The sequence below is a fragment of the Hemiscyllium ocellatum genome, chromosome 18, assembly GCF_020745735.1.
Source record: "Hemiscyllium ocellatum isolate sHemOce1 chromosome 18, sHemOce1.pat.X.cur, whole genome shotgun sequence".
In the NCBI taxonomy this organism is placed as follows: Eukaryota; Metazoa; Chordata; class Chondrichthyes; order Orectolobiformes; family Hemiscylliidae; genus Hemiscyllium; species Hemiscyllium ocellatum.
Window position 1 is genome coordinate 60,421,415 of NC_083418.1, and position 22,264 is coordinate 60,443,678.

General features: G+C 38.1%; 1 protein-coding gene across 1 annotated transcript in view; it reads right to left on the reverse strand.

Moving 5' to 3' along the window:
- Positions 1 to 22,264, reverse strand: part of cstf3 (cleavage stimulation factor, 3' pre-RNA, subunit 3) — a 115,796-nt gene that overhangs the window by 27,763 nt on the left and 65,769 nt on the right. The window lies entirely within an intron of this gene.

A 22,264-nucleotide genomic window follows, 5' to 3' on the forward strand; every position in this document is an offset into this window, starting at 1 on the left:
ATTCCAAAAGGGCACAAAATTGTATTGGGAATTTAGCTTCAAATCACAAATCAGCTCAAAACAATGTAGGATCTGGCACAGGTATTTATCTTGTTCCACTGTTCAAAAGATGAAATTTCAAACTTTTAATGAGATGCTGCATATGCATTCACGAATTACAGTTGCCAAAATAAATACAACAATATGAAAGGAATTCTTGTTTGCAACAAGAGAACACTCCTTTACCTGCCAACTGCGTTCCTCACTGTACAAGTTGTAGGTTTGATCTCATTCAATGGGAAGTGAAAACAATAAAATATTGGCTTCTACTATACCATCCTAGCTTAAAAATATCTTTTGAAGGTTTCTACCTTGAAATCAAACTACATTTGATTGACCTTTATAACCTCTATATTTTGAAAGGGATGAGAAGCAAAGGGTTTACATTTAAAATGATTTAATATTCATAAATAACAATAACTGCTCTGCAACCAAAGATGGGGAATTTCAACATGGGACAGAGATCCTTGTGCTTTGACTCAAAGGGTTGTGTGCAAATGAAAGCAAACAGCCTACTGCTCCAAAAGTGCTCAAGTTCAATGGGAGGGTTGACATGGTCTGGCAGTGGGAAAAGCAAAATTCCAAATAGGAGAATAAAGAGCTGTAGAAATTTAGCCATTCTCGCTGCACTGTGGAGAAAGAAATAGAGGTAATGTTTTGAGTCTATTATGACTTGTCTTCAGAAGCAAGATTTAATTTTTTTTCAGTAAGAGAACAGAAACCACAATGGTATGTATTCAACATGATAGGAGTAAATAAATAGACTGGGCAACAATTTTGCATTACAGGTAGTTCTACTATAACGCAATGTTTGTGTTCTTGTGCAACTCCACATCATATTTAAAAAATGCTTTAGAAACAGTGTTTAAAGTGTTGGCAATGTAATTGCATTACATTCAACACATGTTTTAAATGTTCACACTTTAGAAACAGTGTTTAACACAGCGGCAAGACACGCCATTGGAATTTAAATGCCTGTAAAACTTTTGATTTGGTTAAATCTCAGTAATTCTTCTCATCTCATCCAACTTCTTTTACAGATACCAAATTAGAAAAGTCACTGGACTTGAAGCATTAACCACATTTTCTCTCCACAGATGCTGCCAGACTTGCTGAGTTTCTCCAGCAATTTATGTTTTGGTTTCAGATTTCCAGCGTCCACAGTTCCATGTTTTATTCTCTTACAGACAACTAGCCGTTACTTCATACATAATTTATATGTTTATGTATATATTGTTTATGCACTGCTCGGTATTCAGTTATAGTGTGTGTGTGTATATATATATATATATACATACACACACACTATAGTACATATAGTATATATGTAGCATTCAGATGAAGTGGGACATAATTAAACTTGAGTATTCGTATATAATTCAGAAAAGATTTACAAGGGTGTTGCCAGGGTTGGAGGATTTGAGCTATAGGGAGAGGCTGAATAGGCTGGGGCTGTTTTCCCTGGAGCGTTGGAGGCTGAGGGGTGACCTTATAGAGGTTTATAAAATCATGAGAGGCATGGATAGGATGAATAGACAAAGTCTCTTCCCTGGGGCGGGGGAGTCCAGAACTCGAGGGCATAGGTTTAGGGTGAGAGCAAAAAGATATAAAAGAGACCTCAGGGGCAACATTTTCACATAGCGGGTGGTACGTGTATGGAATGAGCTGCCAGAGGAAGTAGAGGAGACTAGTACAATTGCAACATTTAAAAGGCACCTGGATGGGTATATGGATGGGTTGGAGGTATATGGGCCAGGTGCTGGCAGGTGGGACGAGATTGGGTTGGGATATCTGGCCAGCATGGACAAGTTGGACTGAAGGGTCTGTTTCTGTGCTGTACATCTCTATGACTCTATGACCACCTTAAAACACATTTGGTTCCTTTTACCATACAATAATTAGATTTTACGTTTTAAATTAAATAGTAAACTCAAAAGGCAGCAGATGCCAAGAACGGATTGGAGCATGATGTTCTTCTGCATTGTAGATTGATTCTGTGATGGTGATAGACATTAAAAAAGCTATACCACCGCCATCACCAGTAATTCTACTATGACTTAAGCTTACATTGGCAGTTTCCATTGTAAATGATCTTAAGAGTTTATAACAGAAGTGTACATAACCATTAGTTTAAATTTTATAACATATTTTCTTCAATGTCTTCATGCAACTAAACAGGCTGATTTTTGACTCTCACAACTAGGCACACGGGACAGGGCATCCATCCCATATGATCATGGAATCTGGAGCACAGGAGTTGCTTCATTTACTTTCCTTCTTTGCTGCCACTGTGCCTCATCATTAAGGCTTGAACAGAAAGCCTGATGCAGCTGATGAACAAGTTTTTGCCATTTTGAACAATTGCTCACAGGCTTCACCTGGTATTAATATCAATGTTGTTGTGCTTTAAGGAAAGCGTCAATGTCTTTGTAGTGTTTTCATTTTCCTACCCAGAATGCTGGCTGTTTCAGAGTTAAGAAACACAACAGAAAAAAATTGGAAATATGCACATGTCTCTTGACATTTAAAGAGGAAAGGCAAGCCAAAAATGACTGAGAATCTGTGGGTGTCTAGTCAGAGAACGAGGTTGATATTTTGCATGTAGAATTTTGGGCAGAACAATTTTCGCAGGTGTTAGGTTCAGAAAATCTTGAATTTAAAAAAAATCGTTCTGCTACTTAGGAGCCCACTGCATTTCTCCAGCAAACTTTTCATTTTCCATAATAATAATCCATAATTTATCAATTTCTCTTTTGCTTGCCCATATCTTTTCACCATTTTAGCTACTGGCAAGTTGTTTAGAACCATTGAACTCAGATAAAATTAGGCCACAGAAAGGGGCCAGTTAAATGCTTCTTTGCTCACTGAACAAACTAGCCACTCATTCTAATCCCACTTCTCAGCACCTGGCCTACAGCTTTGATCCAGGTTCCTTTTAAATGAGTTGAGAGTTTTCTTCATCCAATTAAATGTTTTTGATGAATCATTAATAAGCCTGCATCCAGCAAGCAATTTTCTCCACAAATAGAATGCATTCTTTTCTTGTTTTTATAGTTTGCATTTATAAGAAGGGATTAAACAAGAATAATTTTTGTTTTCCTCTTTGTCTTTACAGACACAGGACCTTCTCCAGTGTACTAAATTATTGTGCTTAGTTCTCAGTTTTTTAATGAATTAGATTTGAAAATCAGCAGCTGTTTCAGAGTCTGTCAGGCTACTTGAAAAATTCAACTAAAAAAAAAATAGGAATATCAAGTGCAGGAGCAGTGGCAGGTTATTGGACCCTTCAAGCCTATTCCACCATTCAATAAGATTATGGCTGATCTATTGTGGCCATTGCTCCATCTGCATCACAAATCCCATGATGCCCTAGTCTATGAAAGGTATATTTAACTCAGCTTTGAATAATGTCAAAATCTAATTTTTATCTTTGTGGAGAGAGAATTCCACACATTCACAACATGGAGAAAATAAAATTCTCATCTGTCATAAAAGGCAGACCTCTTATTCTTAAACTATATCCCTTAGTTTTAGTCTATCACATAACAGTAAGTATCCTCTGGGGAACCACCCTATTGAGTTCCCTCAAGGTCTATGTTTCAATGATACAATCTCAGCTTTCTAAAACTCCAATAGTATCTGCCTCAGCTATTCATTATTTCTTCATAATAACAGTATTGCATTCGGAGTTGTGTTGGAGTTGTGTGAACATTCTCTGAACTGCTTTTAAAGTAATATCTTTTCATAAATAAAGAAATCAAAGCTGTACTGTACATAGTTCCTCACATGTAGTCTCACCAATGACCTATTCAACAACAATAAAATTTCCTTACTTTATGTTCCATAGAAGGGATCTTCCCATAATTTTGTATCAAATAAGGCAAATTTCTATTTTCATATATAAAAATGTTAAGATCCATGGACTATTAATATTCAACTTGCATCATTTGATTTTAGTATCTGAGGCCTTCATAGACTAAAGTAACTTTTAAAAGGGACATTTACTAACTTAAAATCAAACAATGAAATAGTTCGGGAGAAGTTCAGGAGGTCTGGCAACCTCTGTGGAACTGTGTTACTGACCTAAAAGGGCAACTGTGTTCACCTGCATGTTGAGCCAAGCTCCTGAAACATCAGCATATAAAATCAATCCAGGCCCAAATTAACATTATAAATGGAACCGAAATGCAGATCTGTATCTCTTGATTGAGTCATACATTTCCAGAAGTTCCACAAGAAAATTTTCCTGAAGATCCTTCAGCTCAAAAACAATGATGCCAGAATCTCCAAAGGAACTTCATTTAAAGCAACTGCTTTTGAGCAGTGAAGCAGAAAGTGAGAATGAAATATGACTAGTAAGCAACAATCCAGAATCCCGTCTCTTTCTGAAAGAGATGTGACTGCTGGAAAAGCAATCACTCACCAACAACTCAAGGATGTCTGCAAATATTGCCATTGCTGAATAAAATATTTGGGACTTATGTTCTGTGAATGATCCAATAACTTAAAATCAGCAATTGCCTTTATCTTCCTACTCTCCCACTCCTATTCTGAAGTTGTTATTTGAGTGTGTTTAATGTCAATTTTTAATATTTGTTATGGGCTAGTTTGTAATAAAATCTCTTTCACTCAAGAAAATGTTGCCTTTAGTTTTATCTTGTAAACTGCATTTTATTTGATAGCTACATGCTAAAAAAATTAAAATATTTATTGCAACTAATCAACTAAAAAGATGGAAGCTGACTCCCTGTATTCACCTGGTCAAAACAAAGATACGAATAGTGTCAGGAGTTCAATGAAAAGTTTCAATTGACACATAGTAACTTATTCCTCATATTTCTACTGAAACTATTTCATTTAGCAACTGATTCTTCAAGTAATAGGGGCACTTTCCATCTGCAAGCTCATTGGTTAGTTTTCAACACAAGCATATCAAGCAGCAAGGTTGCAATCAGGAGTAGGATTCCCGACTAGGCACATTTCTTCACCAAGGCCAGGTGTAGAGGCAAAATGGAATGCCTCTAATGCTGTCTTAAGATCTGCTAAGCACAGATCAGTGATTAACCCAACAATTTTTCACTGCCTTATTGTCACATCTATTACACTGATCACTCTTTAGTGAATTATCCTATTCCATCCAGTTAAATTAACAAACATATGCTAGGGGTGATAAATCATTAGATCACTGCAACAGACACAAATCTTTAGCAACAAAAGTGTAAGATATTTAGCTTGTTTTGCCATTTGAGATTATAGCTGATTTGTGACCTAACTCGAAATACCTGATTGTGGCCCACATTCACTAATATTTTTATAAATAACCTTTGGTTAACAAAACCATTTCAGATCTAAATTAACAATTGATCTAGCATTAATTATAATTTCAGAAAAGTTATATTTCCCTGGCTAACCTTGAATGCAGAAATAATTCCTAATTTCACTCCTGAAATGTCTCACTTGAATTTTACAAGTTCTTTGTCCTATCCCAACCACAGAGAAACTAATTGTTCTCATGAACATATTAAAAAAAATCAAAACTGACCCTAACTTCTTAAATTCCAGAGAATACAATCAGAGTTTGTACAATGTCTTCAGTTTTACCCTCAGAAACCAAGTATCAGTATCTTCATAGTAAATCCATGTTGCACTCCCTTTAAAGTCCATATATTGTTCCTGCTAGTACAGCTCACAATACTGTAGATGCAAAACTTAATGGGCTCCCATCGAAGGGTTTTCAGGCAGGAGGGCCTATAAGAATTGGGTGGTCTTCCTGCCGCCTACTTCTGACCTGGAATCTTAAGAGACCAAGCATGATCCTTGCCTGAAAGGAAGCCTTTAAGTGGTCAATTAATGGCCTCTTCACATCAGATGCGGAACCTGGCAGCAAATGGACAGTTAACGGTGGAAGAGAACCCAATAGATAACTTGCTTGGGCCTTACTTTGGATGTGAGGGATGAGAACAGACTCACAGACGCCACCACCTTGTCTTTCCAAAATATTCCCAGACCTGCTCTGACCAAGATCTCCCCTCCTCACCTCATTCTGAAATGCCAAAGTTATCTTGTGCTGGACTACTTGCACTTAAAATCTGGGGATTGCCTGGTGCCCCAGCAGTGGCCCCTGCTCCCAGATGTCTGCCAGCTCTCTGATGGAACTTCATCCTGAATGAGGATACGTGTTTCTTGACACCAAGAAAAACTATGTCAACTCAAAAATACTGTCCAAGGTTTGTTCTAACCAGGGTACTCTACAGCTTAAGCATGACTTTAATAACTTTGAATAAAGACCAGTAGTCCATTGCCTGTTGATTATTATATTTGTTCATGACATTTTATTCTTTGATCATTTTGTAGCGAAGTGAATTTCAACACAGCAAAGATCAAAAGATTTTAGGACTAACATAAATGTGAAATACTTTGAGAATTTTACTTCATGTATACTTTACTCACACATGTAAATTATCTCACTTCAGAACAAAACCATGAGTCTAGATTATGTCTGTTAGAAATTGCACTACAAAGTATCAAAAGAATTTTAAAGAAGTCTGAAATAAGTGCACAGGCATTCTCAGTTTACAATCATCCCTCAACCCACAATATAACTTTACAGTATCTAGTTGGCCTTAGCACGTGTTTATTTAGACTACCTCTTCACAGAAAGTACCTGTGCAGTAATTTTGAAGAGTCAGGCAGAACAGTCCTGGTTCATCAGCTAAATAGCACAAAAATAGCAAAACAAAGTGCTACTTGCTTGCCAAATAGAAGATCCACTGGACTGTTGGGGTTGGGTAAAACAAGATTAGTCAGGGAAAGCAGTGAGTAGTGGTTTATGGACTGCAGGAGTCAATCACAAGAGGAAATGTAGGAGCATAGGAAATAGGAGTGGCCATGTGGCCCTGGGTCCACTCTGCAATACAACTAGACAATGGTAGATCTATTCCAACACAATTTTCCTATGCTATCGGATATCTTTAATATCTAGAAACCCCATCTTTCCTGGACATACTCACTGTTTGAGACTGCGCAGCCCTCCGGGTTAGAGAATTCCAAACTTTATGAATAAATTCCTCAGTCTTAAATGGCCTACCCATTATTCTGGGATTCTCTCCTGGCTTGCTAGCCCTCACTAGTGTTTGTGATAAAAGATTCAGTTATAATCTTCAGGAATATAAGGAAAGCATGAGGGACTGGGATGATAGATATATCTTTCTATGATTTATCACTGTAGTTCCTAGACTATCCAGAAGTGGCATTTGTAAAGGCTCTTTAAAGCTCTAGGCACGGCAGTACAGTTAGCTTCTATTACTTGAGGCCAAACTGGCATTTTTCTGTGGCATTCAAACCACTTGCGAGCATAGTTCAGGTCGACTAAGTTTAGGAAATTGGGAGGTGAAAATGATTATCTTCCGAAACCAAAGTGGCTCCAAGACAGCAAGGCTGACAATGGCCCAAGTGGTAGATCGCTTGTTTTACATATTTATTATTCAAGGGCTAAATAAATGCCGGTTACAGGTGACAAAAACAGGACTAAAGTAATCTGTTTCACAGATAAATATGAGGATGGAATGTAATAAATGCAAACACTGGAGCATCAAAAGCTTAGCGTAGTTATAGAGTTAAAAGTAACGTTTAATTTGTCAATTTTACAGTGCTTTGATTGAGTGGCAATGGGGAAAATCTTACACATCATTCTGTATTCTTCTGACCTTTGCTTGGTATCCAATGCAATGAATTATTTTGTGATGTAGATGACTCTGTATTGGGCATCTTGAGCATACAGAAACTGCACAGCATGTGCTTAAAAACAGTCATCATTATTTATCTACACATACTATACAAAACCTACCCCCTAATGTGCACTGCCGCCTTAGAGCTGAAGCTGACATCAGTGTGGTCTTACAGATATCTCACAAAACTTCATTTGAAGCTTTACTATCACCATGAATGAAATACAAATATACCATTCAAAATAATGGAGCATTTCCTTAAGGAGGGCTTTAAGTGTGAACATATGAACAAAGAGCAGGAGACAGTCAATTGGTTGCTCAAGCATGCTCTGCCATTTAATTAGATTATTGCCAATCGGATTGTAACCACAAATTCACATTCCTACTCACCCCTGATAACTCTTCATCAAGAATCTATTCAACTCTGTCTTAAAAATATCCAAAAGGCTGTTTCATGAAACATGGCAAATAGGAACAGGAATAGGCCCTTTGGGCCTGCTCCACTTTTCAAAATGATCATAGCTGTTGATCCTATAACGTAACTTGTTCCAGCTTTTGCCCCACACCCTTTGATCCCTTTAGCCCTAAGCTCTAACTCCTTGAAAACATTCATTGGTTTGGACTGAACTGCTTTCCATTGCTCACCACTCTCTGAATGAAGACATTTCTCATTTCCTCAAAGGCTGACAATGTTCTGAGAGAAAAAAAATCATCCCATCTGTTTTAAATGGACGACTCCTGGCTCTAAATTCCCTCACAAGAAACAACACCTTCTCCACACCCATCCCTTAGGATATATGTTACAATGAAAATTAACTCAATAACCAAGTACTTGTGCAAAAATATGCGAGAAAACACTTCTGAATTTCATATAAATTCCTGGCAGCTTCCCCAAAGTGCGTTAAGTTTTCAAGGGTTGCAGAGAAAATGCTAAATACTAAAAGATGTTTCAGATAAGATGGTTGAAGACACCCTGAAAGATCTAAAAAGATATATAAATGTACCTTGTGAAAGACTTTTCATAACGACTACTGAAATCAGCTACAACCTCCCCATTACTCATTTTAATGGTCTGCTGAAAGTAACGTTCAAATCTTAAATGTTATTCAAATTTAAGCATTAAGCAATAATTAAACAATAGTACATAACCAAATTGAGTGTTGAGATATCTACAAGATAGAAAGGAAGGCTGATTACAACTTTCGTTTAAACTGAAGAAAGGAAGGGTAATGAATGGAATGAAGGTAATGACAGGAAGTAAACATGTGATTATAAACCAGTACAAAAGGTAACTGAACTACATATTCAGGAGGAAAATAAAACAGAGAGGGAAAACTGCAACAGCAGTCACAACTATAGGAGAGGATAAATTCAGCCACAATATTGCTCAGACACATTATATGAATTGTTATCACATTCTGAGGGAAATCTTATGAAAGAAATTGAGAGAATTGGACATTCATAAGTGGATGGTAGAAGACATTAGCTTTTGAAATTAGTTGGATGATTCTGTATTCTACTAAGTTTCTGACTAACTTGCTGCAATATGGTGTTCCCCTTGCACCCAAGGGTGGGTTCAGAAGTAGGCATTCAGGGAATACTCCAATAAAATGGAGAATGGGCGACACGGTGGCACAGTAGTTAGCACTGCTGCCTCACCGAGCCAGACACACTGGTTCAATTCCCGCCTCAGGCGACTGTGTGGAGTTTGCACATTCTCCCAGTGTCTGCGTGGGTTTCCTCCCTCAGTCCAAAAATATGCAGGTTAGGTGAATTGACCATGCTAAATTGCTCGTAGTGTTAGGTGAAGGGGTAAATGTACCAGAATGGGTCTGGGTGGGTTGCGCTTTGGCGGGTCGGTGTGAACCTGTTGGGCCAAAGAGCCTGTTTCCACACTGTAAGTTAGCTAAAATAAAATCTAATCTGAAAAAGAAAGCATGTGACAACTGTTATGAATTATGTACTGAAGAACAGAAGTAATAATGTACACTGCCACCCTCCCCAGAATTGCATTCATTTAGATATTTCAATTATTTAATAAAATTAAACAAACTTGCAACAGCAAGCTCAATGTGCTTGCAATTTTTGAAGGCGTGAGAAAAGAAATCTGAAATTAAAACCATGTACAGGCTCTCAATGCCCTCATGGGCAAAAACACAACTGGATATACTAAACCATACAAGAACCACATACAAAAAAATTGGATCAACTAGGCACTTCCTTGTTCATTGGATTTAGGCATATGGCAGGGAACTTGCACAATTTAACAGTCATGACACTTCAACAGTAATTCATTGCTGTGGTTCTGTTCGCTGAGCTGGGAATTTGTGTTGCAAATGTTTTGTCCCCTGTCTAGGTGAAATCCTCAGTGCTTGGGAGCCTCCTGTGAAGCGCTTCTGTGATGTTTCCTCCGGTACTATCAATGCCAGAGGGAACATCACAGAAGCGTTTCGCAGGAGGCTCCCAAGCACTGAGGATGTCACCTAGACAGGGGACAAAACGTTTGCAACACAAATTCCCAGCTTGGCGAACAGAACTACAACAACGAGCACCTGAGCTACAAATCTTCTCCCAAACTTTTAAAAAGAAAATGCTTCAGTTAGTTAATCTCATCTGGCATATCAGAATTTGTATCAACACTGGATTAGGAAAATGAAATTGCCATTTAAGATTCGGATTTCTGTCCAGTGTTGAATAATCCCTGATGAAAACTGCAGGTTTGGACATGGTTGCCAGTCCCAGTCTTCTATAAGCACTAAAACTAAAAGAGAAATTGGTTGTTTGGGCAAAGGTCCCAAGGCTTTTGCCATCAACAGAACAATACTGCAACAAGCTGCAATTATCTTCATAGACAGTAATTGCAAATTAATCCACTTTAAAAAGTTTAATACACAATTGCCATCTTTGAGTTAGTTGAATGTGGACTTCTACAGTACCTTTCACATTCTCAGGATGTTTCAAATGCTTTACAACCAATGAATTACTGTTGAAGTGTCATGACTGTTAAATTGTGCAAGTTCCCTGCCATATGCCTAAATCCAATGGACAAGGAAGTGCCTAGTTGATCCAATTTTTTTGTTGTGTTCATTGAGGTATAAATATTAACCAGTAAACTGGGAGAAACTAGGAGAATCTCCCATTCTCCCAAATTGGAAAGAGAGGCATATACTTAATGTTTCATCTAAAACAAAGGATCACCGCCACTGGAACATTTCATAGTATTACAATCAAGTGTCAATCTGGATTAAGTCGCCTGAACTAAAGACATTAGTGAAGTCAAGGGTTACTATTAAATGGTTGTCCATTTCTTTTTTGCCAGGTGCATAATTTTAAATGGAATGTGCTTTAAACCAGAATATTTAAGGACAACAATTAATGTAGCTTCTCATTGCCCATTGATTGGTGATGGCCTGGTGGTATTATTAATAGTCTATTAATCTAGAGACCAAGTCATGTTCTGGGAACCAGAATTCAAATTCTGTCATGACAGATGGTTGAATGCGAATTTAATTTACATGTATGTGGAATTAAGTGTTTAATGATGACTATGAAACCATTGCTGATTGTCAGAAAACCCACCTTGTCCACTAATGTCCTTTAATGAAAGAAATCTGCCTTCCTAACCTGGTCTGGCCTATATGGGACTGCAGATCCACAGCAATGTGACTGACACTCAAATGCCTTCAGGTGCAACTAGGAATGGGCAATTAATGCGAGCCTAGTCAGTGGGACCCATATCAAGTGAATGAGTGAAAAAACTTTAAGCATATAGATTCTTATTTTGAAAAGCATTTTCCCACAGAGCCAGAAACACACTTAATCCTTACAGATTCACTTACCAAACTAGTGACAGCATAAAAGATCAATCATGATGTTGCTGCATAACTGCTTGAGAAGTGATTGCTGATAATGTTTCAAATGTAGAAGATGGTAAAGCCAATAATTCATTGTTTTTCAAATCCCAAGGTTTACTGTAAAGTGTATCTGTTCTGAATGTCAGGAGACTACATATATTCAAACCATGTAATTTGTTGCTGGCCATGAAGTTGCTGTTTGAATGTTCATTGTGTTTTATTAATAGTACTTGAGTTTTATTATTGTCTATATTCTTTTAACAGATTTAAACATTGCTGGTAAGACTAACTTGTGGTGGTGATCTGCAATTGCCCTCAAGAAAGTGTTCCAATCAATATAGGTAATGGTAGCAATCCCAGGTTTTTGACGTAGTGACAGTGTGTGAACAGTGACATAGTTCCAAGTCAGGATATTATGTGGCTTACTGTAGACCTGACACTGGTAGTCTTCCCATGTTCCTGCCACCCTTGAATTTCTAGGTGGTGGAAGTACCTTTCAAGAAGCCTTAGTGAGTTGATGCAATAACAATGTTTAAATGACAACTGCCTTTGAAAAGTAGAAGAGCAAGCAAGAATAATGGTTAGGTAGGCTACTTGGCGGGATGTGACAAATGGTATCTCAGGAATCCTGTCTTGGAACCTTTAACTTTAATAAGAAAGCTTTATAGTTTGCTGAAGACATGAATACAAATGGCAAAGTAAGTAATGCAAATAGAATCAATTTGTCAACATCTCTGCATTTTTCGGCAAACAGGCAATACTGCAGCAAATGGACTTCAATGTAGGCAAATGAAATCACACATTGAACCTTAAAAAAAGGTATTGTGATCTTGCTTTTTTAAGTGTTTAAAAGCAAGGAGGAAACATAGAATCTGTGTGTACTACTTTAAAATATCATGAACAGATTCAATAAGTAATGAGAAAGTTTATGAAATGCTATCTTTTATATCTAGAGGACATAAATCACTATTACCTTGGAAGGAGTGCAATATAGCTTAAACGGCATGATATCTGAAATTCAAAGAAACCAAGAGAAGACTATACAGAATAACAGCTATGGCTTAGTTGGTAATATTATCGCCTCAGTCAGAAACTCCATTCCAGCTTGAGCAGAATAATCTATGCAATGGTGCAGTACAGTAATGAGACTGACACACTGTTATAGGTGCTGCCTTTCAGTTGAGATAGTAAACCAAGATGTCAGCGAGTGTATGAAAATAATTCCACTACATCATTTTGAAGAGTAATGGTTATCCCGGTGTCCTTGCCAACATTTATCCCTGAATCAATACTACAAAAAATTTGATTGTTGCTGTTTGTCTAAGTTTGCCAATACAAAGTGCTGTTTTTAAAAATATTTTACAACAGTGATTTATCTTCTGAAGTATTTAACTGGATGTAAAGCACATTGAAATGTGTGGTGGTTTTGAAAAGCATTACAAAATGTAAGTCCTTCTCTTTGCTATTTTTATTCCCTGAAACTTAGAACATTATGGGGTATAGAGTAACTTTATTTTGCTCAAGATTGTTCCACTACTTGAAGGGCTAAATTGCCTACTGTTTAGACTAGACTAGATTAGACTAGACTTACAGTGTGGAAACAGGCCCTTCGGCCCAACAAGTCCACACCGACCCGCCGAAGCGAAACCCACCCATACCCCTACATTACCCCTTACCTAACACTACGGGCAATTTAGCATGGCCAATTCACCTGACCCGCACATCTTTGGACTGTGGGAGGAAACCGGAGCACCCGGAGGAAACCCACGCAGACACAACATTTATGTTGTTCCTACATAAATTTTTATTATGTGATAGCTAGCTTTTCCCAATCAATGAAGTTTGCAGCTATTTGCCTTCACTGCTGCTTTGGTTCACACAATGGACTTGGGTAACCTAAATACATTTAGTTAAAAATTTTAATTTACTGCACACAGATACACCAGTGAGATAATGCTAACCAATGCCGATTCAAATAGGTCAACCCAATCCAATAAAATAAGAGCCAAAATATGCATAGCCCATATTCCTTAGGATCAAAAAGGCCAAGATTTAGCTAATATTTTAATTTATCATGCTCAAATCTCTTGTATAAAACTAAAATTGAAAATATTAAACATATTAACTCTTCTCAACACAACCATACACACAGCTTACTGGCATCTTAAACAATTAAAAATTAACAGGAACTTTTTTGTTCCAAATGCCCATTTTTAAACTTCCATTTGCTAAAGTCTGACCTATTTCTTTGAATGGTGAATGCACTTTTTAAAAAGTCAAATTACAAGGTGCGTTTTGCAGGAGTCCTGAAGAGGGACTAATTCATAGGATCCTGAGGAAACAAAGCTTGGATTAGGGATTAATTTGGACAGCTGCTTCAAAGAATTGGCACAGGTATGCCAAGCCAAATGGCCTCCTTCTTCATATAAGATTTTGATTCACTTATACATATACCACATTTGGTATTTCAGGTTAATATGGACATTAAACTAGGTTTTAAACAACACTCACAAAAGGTAAAAACAAAGTGTACCATGCAGCTAATTAAAATTAAAAATCATGATGTAATTATATTCACTGAAGTCTAATAATGTTCACAAAATGGTGTAACTGCAACAGGCAGGCAGGCAGGCAAATTGGGTTTAAATTGTCCTCTGTTGTTTTTGCATAAGTTAAAATTTGAGATTTGAAAAAGAAAAGTCACCCAGATAAGAAAAAGTCAGAAAATGGATTTTAGTTAGTTTGCATAAGTTTACTGAAGTTGCATTTGTTATTCCCAGATACTTGCATGCATTTTTGGGTGCTGTGATGAGACACAATATAGAGACTACAAGCAACAAGTGGGCAGGAGCCAGATTAAATTGGTCTTACACTGCTTTTTTGTCATTTATATAAATAACTTGGATGTGAATGTCGGAGGTATGGTTAGTATGTTTGCAGATGATATCAAAGTTGGTGGTGTAGTAGAAAGTGAAGCAGGTTATCTCAGAGTACAATAGGACCTTGATGAGATGGCCCAAAGAGTATCAGATTCGGATTAATTTAAAAAGTGCAAGGTGTTTGATTTTAGTTAAATTTTGGGGGACATATCCACTTAATGGTAGAGTCTTGGGGAGTGTTGCTGAACAAAGATCATGGGGTGTAGGTTCATAGTTCCTTGCAAGTGGATTTGTAGATAGACATGTCATGAAGGCAGCATTCAGCATACTGGCCTTTATTGGTCAGTTTATGGAGTAAACGAGTTGGGATATCATGTTGCGGCTGTAAGGACATTGGCAAGGCCACTTTTGGAATACTGCTTTCAATATACGGAAGATGCTGTTAAACTTTAAAGGGTTCAGAAAAGATTGGAACTATTTTCTTGGACTGTTGGAAGTTGAGGGGTGACCTCAGAGGTTTAGAAAATCATGGAGGCCATGGATACAGTGAATAGTCAAAGTCAATTTCCCAAGGCATGGGAGTCCAAAACTAGAAAACATAGGTTTAAGGTGAGAGGGGAAAGATTTAAAAGCAACTGAAAAAAATGTTTTCAAGCAGAGGGTGGTGCATGTATGGAATGAGCTGCCAGATGATTGATAATGCTGTTAAGAAGGCATACAGTGTGTTAGGTTTCATTCGTAGAGGGATTGAGTTCCGGCGCTGCAATATCATGCTGCAACTATACAAAACGTTAGTGCAGCCACACTTGGAATATTGTGTACAGTTCTGGTCGCCATATTTCGGGAAGGATGTGGAAGCATTGGAAAAGGTGCAGAGGAGATTTACCCGGATGTTGCTTGGTCTGGAGGGAATGACTTATGAGGAAAGGCTGAGACACTTAGCCTTCTTTTCAATGAGAACAAACCTAAGAGGGGATTTGATAGAGACATACAAGATGATGAGAGGATTAGATGGGATAAACAGTGAAAGTCTTTTTCTGAGGATGATGACGTCAGCTTGTATGAGAGGGCATAACTACAAATTGAGGGATGATAGATTTAAGACAGACATGAGGCAGGTTCTTTACAGAGAGAGTGGTAAGGGCATGGAATTCTCTACCTGCTAATGTAGTCAACTCAGCCACATAAGGGAGATTTAAACAATCCTTAGATAAGCACACGGATGATGATGGGATAGTGTTGGGGAATGAGCTGAGAATAGTGCACAGGTCGGCACAACATCAAGGGCCGAAAGGCCTGTTCTGCGCTTTATTGTTCTATGTTCTGTGATCGGCATGGACAAGGTAGACCAAAGAATGTTTCCATGGTGTACAACTTTATGACACTAAATCTTCATCATCACATTGCATCTGCAAAGTACAAAACTATGAAAATAATTTGAAGTTCAAACTAAGAAGAGTTTATAAGTATAGTTTTCAAAGGAAAATACAGGATTAGATTAAAAGTTATGTGAACACCATAGTGTATCCATATGTAAATACATGAATATATTCAAATTATTGGAAGGATTTAAAGGTTCAGGCAGAAGACAGGTCTGTACAATTCTACAGCTCTAGAAGGGAACATCCCCTCAATGTGAGATATCAATTCCCATCAGCAGTGCAAAAATACTTCAGCTCAGCTCAACTCCCCTCTACGGTTGATTGTCGAAACTCATTTCTTCAGTTTATTAAAAGGAGACTGCAATACCCGAATCAGATTTGTTGTTGTCTGATAAAATGCATGGACACACACTGAATCAGGTATCCAGCAGTTACATACGAGTCAGAAAACATAAAAATGTTTTGGTTTATTCACAATATTTACACATTAATTAAAAGTAAATTTACAGATATTACACATTGCTTATCATTGCCCAACCCTCAAATATTTTATTCACTCTTGACTGGTTTTAGTCTCAACTTACTGTCACCAATTCCTGTACTTTTAGTTAAGGCAAACGCAACAAAAAGAAGTGTATAGGTGCATTGTAGTCCACAGCTATGAAGATCCAATGCCATTATTAAAACAAGTAATGTAAGTTTTGAATTTTCAAATAATTTTAATTAAGTATACCATTACTCAATTCCAATAAACAGGGCTTGTACTGTTTGTGTGCAAAATTTATTTAATTTCAGCCAAGTGGAATCGAACATTTGTGTAGACAAATTTGGAGTAGCAAACAGAGATATCCACCATTTTGCATCTCACAGACATATTTACCCGTAGGTAAAGTCTGCAATTCAAGGCCAGCTCTGTGCTATCAAGAGCGATATGAATGTGCAAAACTAAACATTATGTAACTTCTCAACATTCATACTGGTTTCTTTGATCACAATTGATTTTAAACTCCTGATTCACTGGCATGCAATCAGTACAGAGGAAAATAAACTGACATGTATCTGCATCATCCAGTGCTAACTCCATTAATTCTGCCTGTTTAATGGAGATTAAAGATTGAAGGATTCACGAATTTCCTCATTTCTGGCAAATAAAACTAATGTCTGTTCAGAAAGTAATGTTCAGCACTTCATCTTTCCAGTGAATAAAGAATTTGAAGACATATTCAGGGGTATGTGTGGTGATTGACGAAACAAGGTATATTTTAGCTAGGTAAGGCCTTTTGAAGATTCCACCCCCCCCCCATCATTTGAAGCAATTCCTACCTCGCTCTTAAAAAGCATTAATTCCTCATTGGCTTAGAATTTCAATTGACAACAGACATCTTCTGGTACCTCAATCAGGTATCCTCTGTACACATGATGGATATCCATTTTGATAGATAGTAAAGTTTGATGCCTGGGTTTTTGACTACAGATGTATCACAGTGGAGGGTCTCTCTTTTCTCAGATGCATTTTCCCCACGTTTTGCTGAGTAACAATTACAAGCACCAATTTCTGCCTCTCTAAATCAGGGCAATAGTCAATTGAAATTCAATTCACACTACTGGAGATGAGACGTGAGCATGGAAATAAACCTGTGTCAGTTATCTTCTGTGCATCAGCTACTAGCTCTGTAAACTGAGGCATGGAGAAGCTTCAAGTTAGCACATTCATTAGATATGCAATATCTTGTGCCACTAAATTTATTGTCACACAGGTAACAAACATTCAGATCTGTGTTTGGAATGAGAGCTTCCTCAGGTTATAATATATGCATGTAAAAATGGCACAGCAATTATCATGGGGGATTTTAATCTGCATATTGATTGGTCAGACCACGTTGGTCAAGGAGGAGTTCAAAGCATGCATCTGCAATGGTTTCCCTCAAAAGTACGTATTGGAACCTGCAAAGGAGCAAGCTATCCTAGATCTAGTCCTGTGTAATGAGACAGAGATCCTCTCTGAAGGAGCAATCACAATATGGTTGAATTTAAAATACAGATGAAGGATGAGAATCCAATATCAGCATCATGTGCTTAAACAAAGGAGACAAAAATGGGATGAAGGAGGAGCTGGCGAAGACTATATGGTAAGACAACTGAAGAACAGGGGAGGACTTTCAAAACAATTTTTCTCAGTGCTCAGCAAAAGTATACACTAGTGAAAAGAAAAGACTGTAGGGAAAGGGATAAACAGCCATGGATAACTAAGCAAATAAAAGGAGCGTATCAAATTGAAAGCATAAAGTGGCAAAGATTAGTGGGAAAACTGAGGATTCAGAAATCTTTAAAGGTCAAAAGAAAGCTAGAGAAAAACTATACAGAAAGGTAAGATAGATTATGAGAGTAACCTAGCTAAGAATATAAAAACAGATAGCAAAAGTTTCTTTAAATAGATAAATTGAAAAAGACTGGCTATGGTAAACATTATGAGAAGAGGGATTTTAATAACAGGAAATGACAGATGCATTGAACAGGTATTTTGTGCCTGTATTTACAGTGGAACACACAAATAACTAATAATTGACGACAGAGAGGCTATGGCAGGTGAGGACCTAAAAGCAATTCTCATTAAAGTGTCGGGCAAGCTAAATCAGGCTAAAGATACACAAGTATCCAGGTCCTGATGGAATTCATCCCTGGATACTAAAAGAGATGGCAGGGGGAAAAAAGCAAAGGTGCTTGTGGTAATTTACCAAAATTTGCTGGGCTCTGGGATAGCTCTGGCAGATTCGAAAACAGCAAATGAGACGGCATTTTTTTTAAAAAAAGGGATTAGACAAAAGGCAGGTAAAGATGGGTATGTTAATGTAACTTCTGCAGTGGGGAAAATTCTTAAATCTATCAAAGAAAGAAAGAAATAGAGAGACATTTGGTCAGAAATTGTCCCATCGGGCAGACGCAGCATGGGCTCATGAAAGGCAGGTCTTGTTTAACTAATCTACTGAAATTCTTTGAGGAAATTACAAGTTCAGTGTATAACAGGGAACCAGCAGATGTAGTCTATTTGAATTTCCAGAAGGCACTTGACAAGATGCATGACATTAGAGGTAATGTGTTAGCATGGAGAGAGGATTAGTTTACTAACAGAAAGCAAACAATGGGGACAAATGGGTATTTTTCTTGTTGGAGACTAGTGTTAGTGATGTGCCTCAGGGATCAATGTTGGGACGACAATTGCTTACAACTTACATACATAATTTGGAATTGTGTGTCAGTTTGTAGATGACATGAAGATGAGTGGTAGAGCAAAGTATGCAGAGGGATGTCGATAGGTTGAGTGAGTGGACAAGGGTCTAGCAGATGGAGTACAAATGTTGGCAAATGTGAGGTTATTTATTTTGACAGGAACAACTGCAAAATGGATTATTTAAATAGTTAAAAATTGCAGCATGCTGCTGTACGGAGGGACCTGAGTGTCTCCTTGTCCATGAGTCACAAAAAGTTGGTTTGCAGGTGCAGCATGTAATTAAGCAAGTAAATGGAATACTGTCCTTAATTGCTACAGAGGTGGAGTTTAAAAACAGGGAGGTTATGCTGCAGCTGTATAGAGTGCTGGTCTGGTCACACCTGGAGTACTGTGTACAGTTTTAGTCTCCTTACTCGAGAAAGGATGTACTGGCATTGGAGGGGGTGCTGAGGAGGTTCACAGGTTGTTTCCAGAGTTGAAAGGGTTGGCTTATGACGAGAGATTGAGTACAGTGGGACTATACTCATTGGAATTTAGAAGAATTGGGGGAGAGAAGTGGGGGGAGGGAATCTTATAGAAACAAAATTATGAAGAAAAAATAGGTAACATAGAACCAGGGAGATTGTTTCCACTGGTGGGCAAAACTAGAACTAGGGGGCATAGCTTCAAAAGAAGGGAAAACAAATTTAGGACTGAGTTGAGGAGGAGCTTTTCTCCCAAAGGATTGTGAATCTATGGAATACTCTGCCAAAGAAACAATTGAGTCTACTTTATTGAATGTTAAGGCTAAGATAGATTTTTGAACAGCAAAGGAATTAGGTGTTATGGTGAGCAGTTGTGGAGCTGAGTCCATGAAAATATCAGCCATGATCGTGTTGAATGGTGGAGCAGGCTCAAGGTGGCCTACGTATGCTCCTATTCCTTATGTTATAATACTAAATAGAAATCAACTCATGCAGACCTAGGAAATGACAAAAGCACAAGAGTATGTTGCGTTCCCTTCATGTCTGGTAAATGATGAACTACATGAGAAGCAGAAATATATGGCTCAACAATAAAGGGTATTATATTTATATGCCAGTTTTAAAAGAAAAGTGACAATTCCTCAGCTTGAGTTCCTGGTACTGATTACAATCCAATACGCCTGCTGCAAGAGCACGTCAAAAACCTGGAAGTTTGCATGTGTCTCAACGCTTGAGGGAAAATCTGAGAACTGAGATTTTTGTTCACCAATGCAACCATTCCCTACCCTACATTAGCATGTTTCTTGAAAAGATAAAAGCAAATGAAGGGATGAAAACAGTGAAGAATGTATTGGGACCTTACTCTAATACCATCAGTGAATACGTCACCATAAAGTCAGATGTGCAGCATGGAAACAAGACCCTTCAGTCCAACTCATCCATGCAGACCAGATATCCTAACCTAATCTGGTCCCATCTGCCAGCACTTTGCCCATATCCCTCTAAACCCTTCCTATTCATATACCCATCCAGATGCCTTTGAAATGCTATAGTTGTACCAGCCTCCACTATTTCCTCTGGCAGCTCATTCCATATAAGTACCACCCTCTGTGAGAAAAAAATTGCCCCTTAGGTCCCTTTTAAATTTTTCCCTTCTCACCCTAAACATATGCTCTCTAGTTCCAAGGGAAAGACCTTGGCTAGTTACCCTATTCATGCCCCCCAATTTTATAAATCTCTATAAGGTCCACCCTCAGTCTCCAACACTCCAGGGAAAACAGCCTATTCAGCCTCTCCCTGTAGCTCAAATACTCCAACCTTGGCAACATCCTTGTAGATCTTTTTTGAAAACTTTTAAGTTTCACAACATCCTTCTGATAGGAGGGAGACCAGAATTGCACATAATATTCCAAAAATGGCCTAACCAATGTCCTGTACTGCAGAAACATTACCTCCTAACTCCTATACTCAACGTTCTGCCCAATGAAGGAAAGCATACCAAATGCATTCTTCACTATCCAATCCACCTATGACTCCATTTTCAAAGAATTAAGAACCTGCAGTCCAAGGTCTCTCTGGTCAGCAGCACTGATTAAATGTATAAGTCCTGCTCCGATTTATCTTCTCAAAAAGGCAGCAACTTGCATTTATCTAAATTAAACTCCATCTGCCACATCCCAGCCCATTGGTCCATTTTATCAAGATCCCATTGTACTCTGAGCTATCCAATTTTGGTGTCATCTGCAAACTCACTAACTGTACCTATGTTCACATCCAAATCATTTATATAAATGATGAAAAGCAGTGGACCAGCACCGATCCTTGTGGCGCACCACTGGTCACAGGCCTTCAGTCTGAAAAGCAACTCTCCATCACCATCCTGTCTTCTACTTTCAAGCCAGTTCTGTATCCAAATGGCTAGTTCTCCCTCCATTCCATACCACAGTTAGTTTAGATCTTTTCCAAAAATATTATGTCAGTACACAAGTTTTTAAAAATTAGATTAGATTAGATTACTTACAGTGTGGAAACACGCCCTTCGGCCCAACAAGTCCACACCAACCCACCGAAGCGCAACCCACCCATACCCCTACATTTACCCCTTTACCTAACACTACGGGCAATTTAGCATGGCCAATTCACCTGACCTGCACATCTTTGGACTGTGGGAGGAAACCGGAGCACCCAGAGGAAACCCACGCAGACACGGGGAGAATTAATTGTTCAAGAAATCAAAAAGATGAGCTGGAGAATTCCAAATAGCATCATCTTTCAGCCAAAGATTAAAATTCAATTATGAGGAAGAAATGGCACTCTTAGTTCACCTAATAATGATCGTAAGAAATAGCATTAGGCCACTTGGCCCACTGATCCTTCTCTGCTATTTGATAAGATTGTGGTTGATTGGGTTTAGCTCTACTTTTTACCTGAATCCCCATATCAGAGTCCTTTGATTTAACATATTTAATGCTGAGTTAGGTTTTTGATAACAATGACCTACCCTTCGCTGCTCTCTTTGGAAGAGAATTCCAAAGACTAAGTGCTCCGAGAAGAAATTCCCCGTCTCAGTGTTAAATTGGAAGCCCTATATTTAACAGTGGATCCAGGTCTGGACTCCTCTATGAGATTATATGTTCAGGTGGAATCTCACAAATGCCCTGTACAACTGTAGCAAGATATCCTGATGTTTA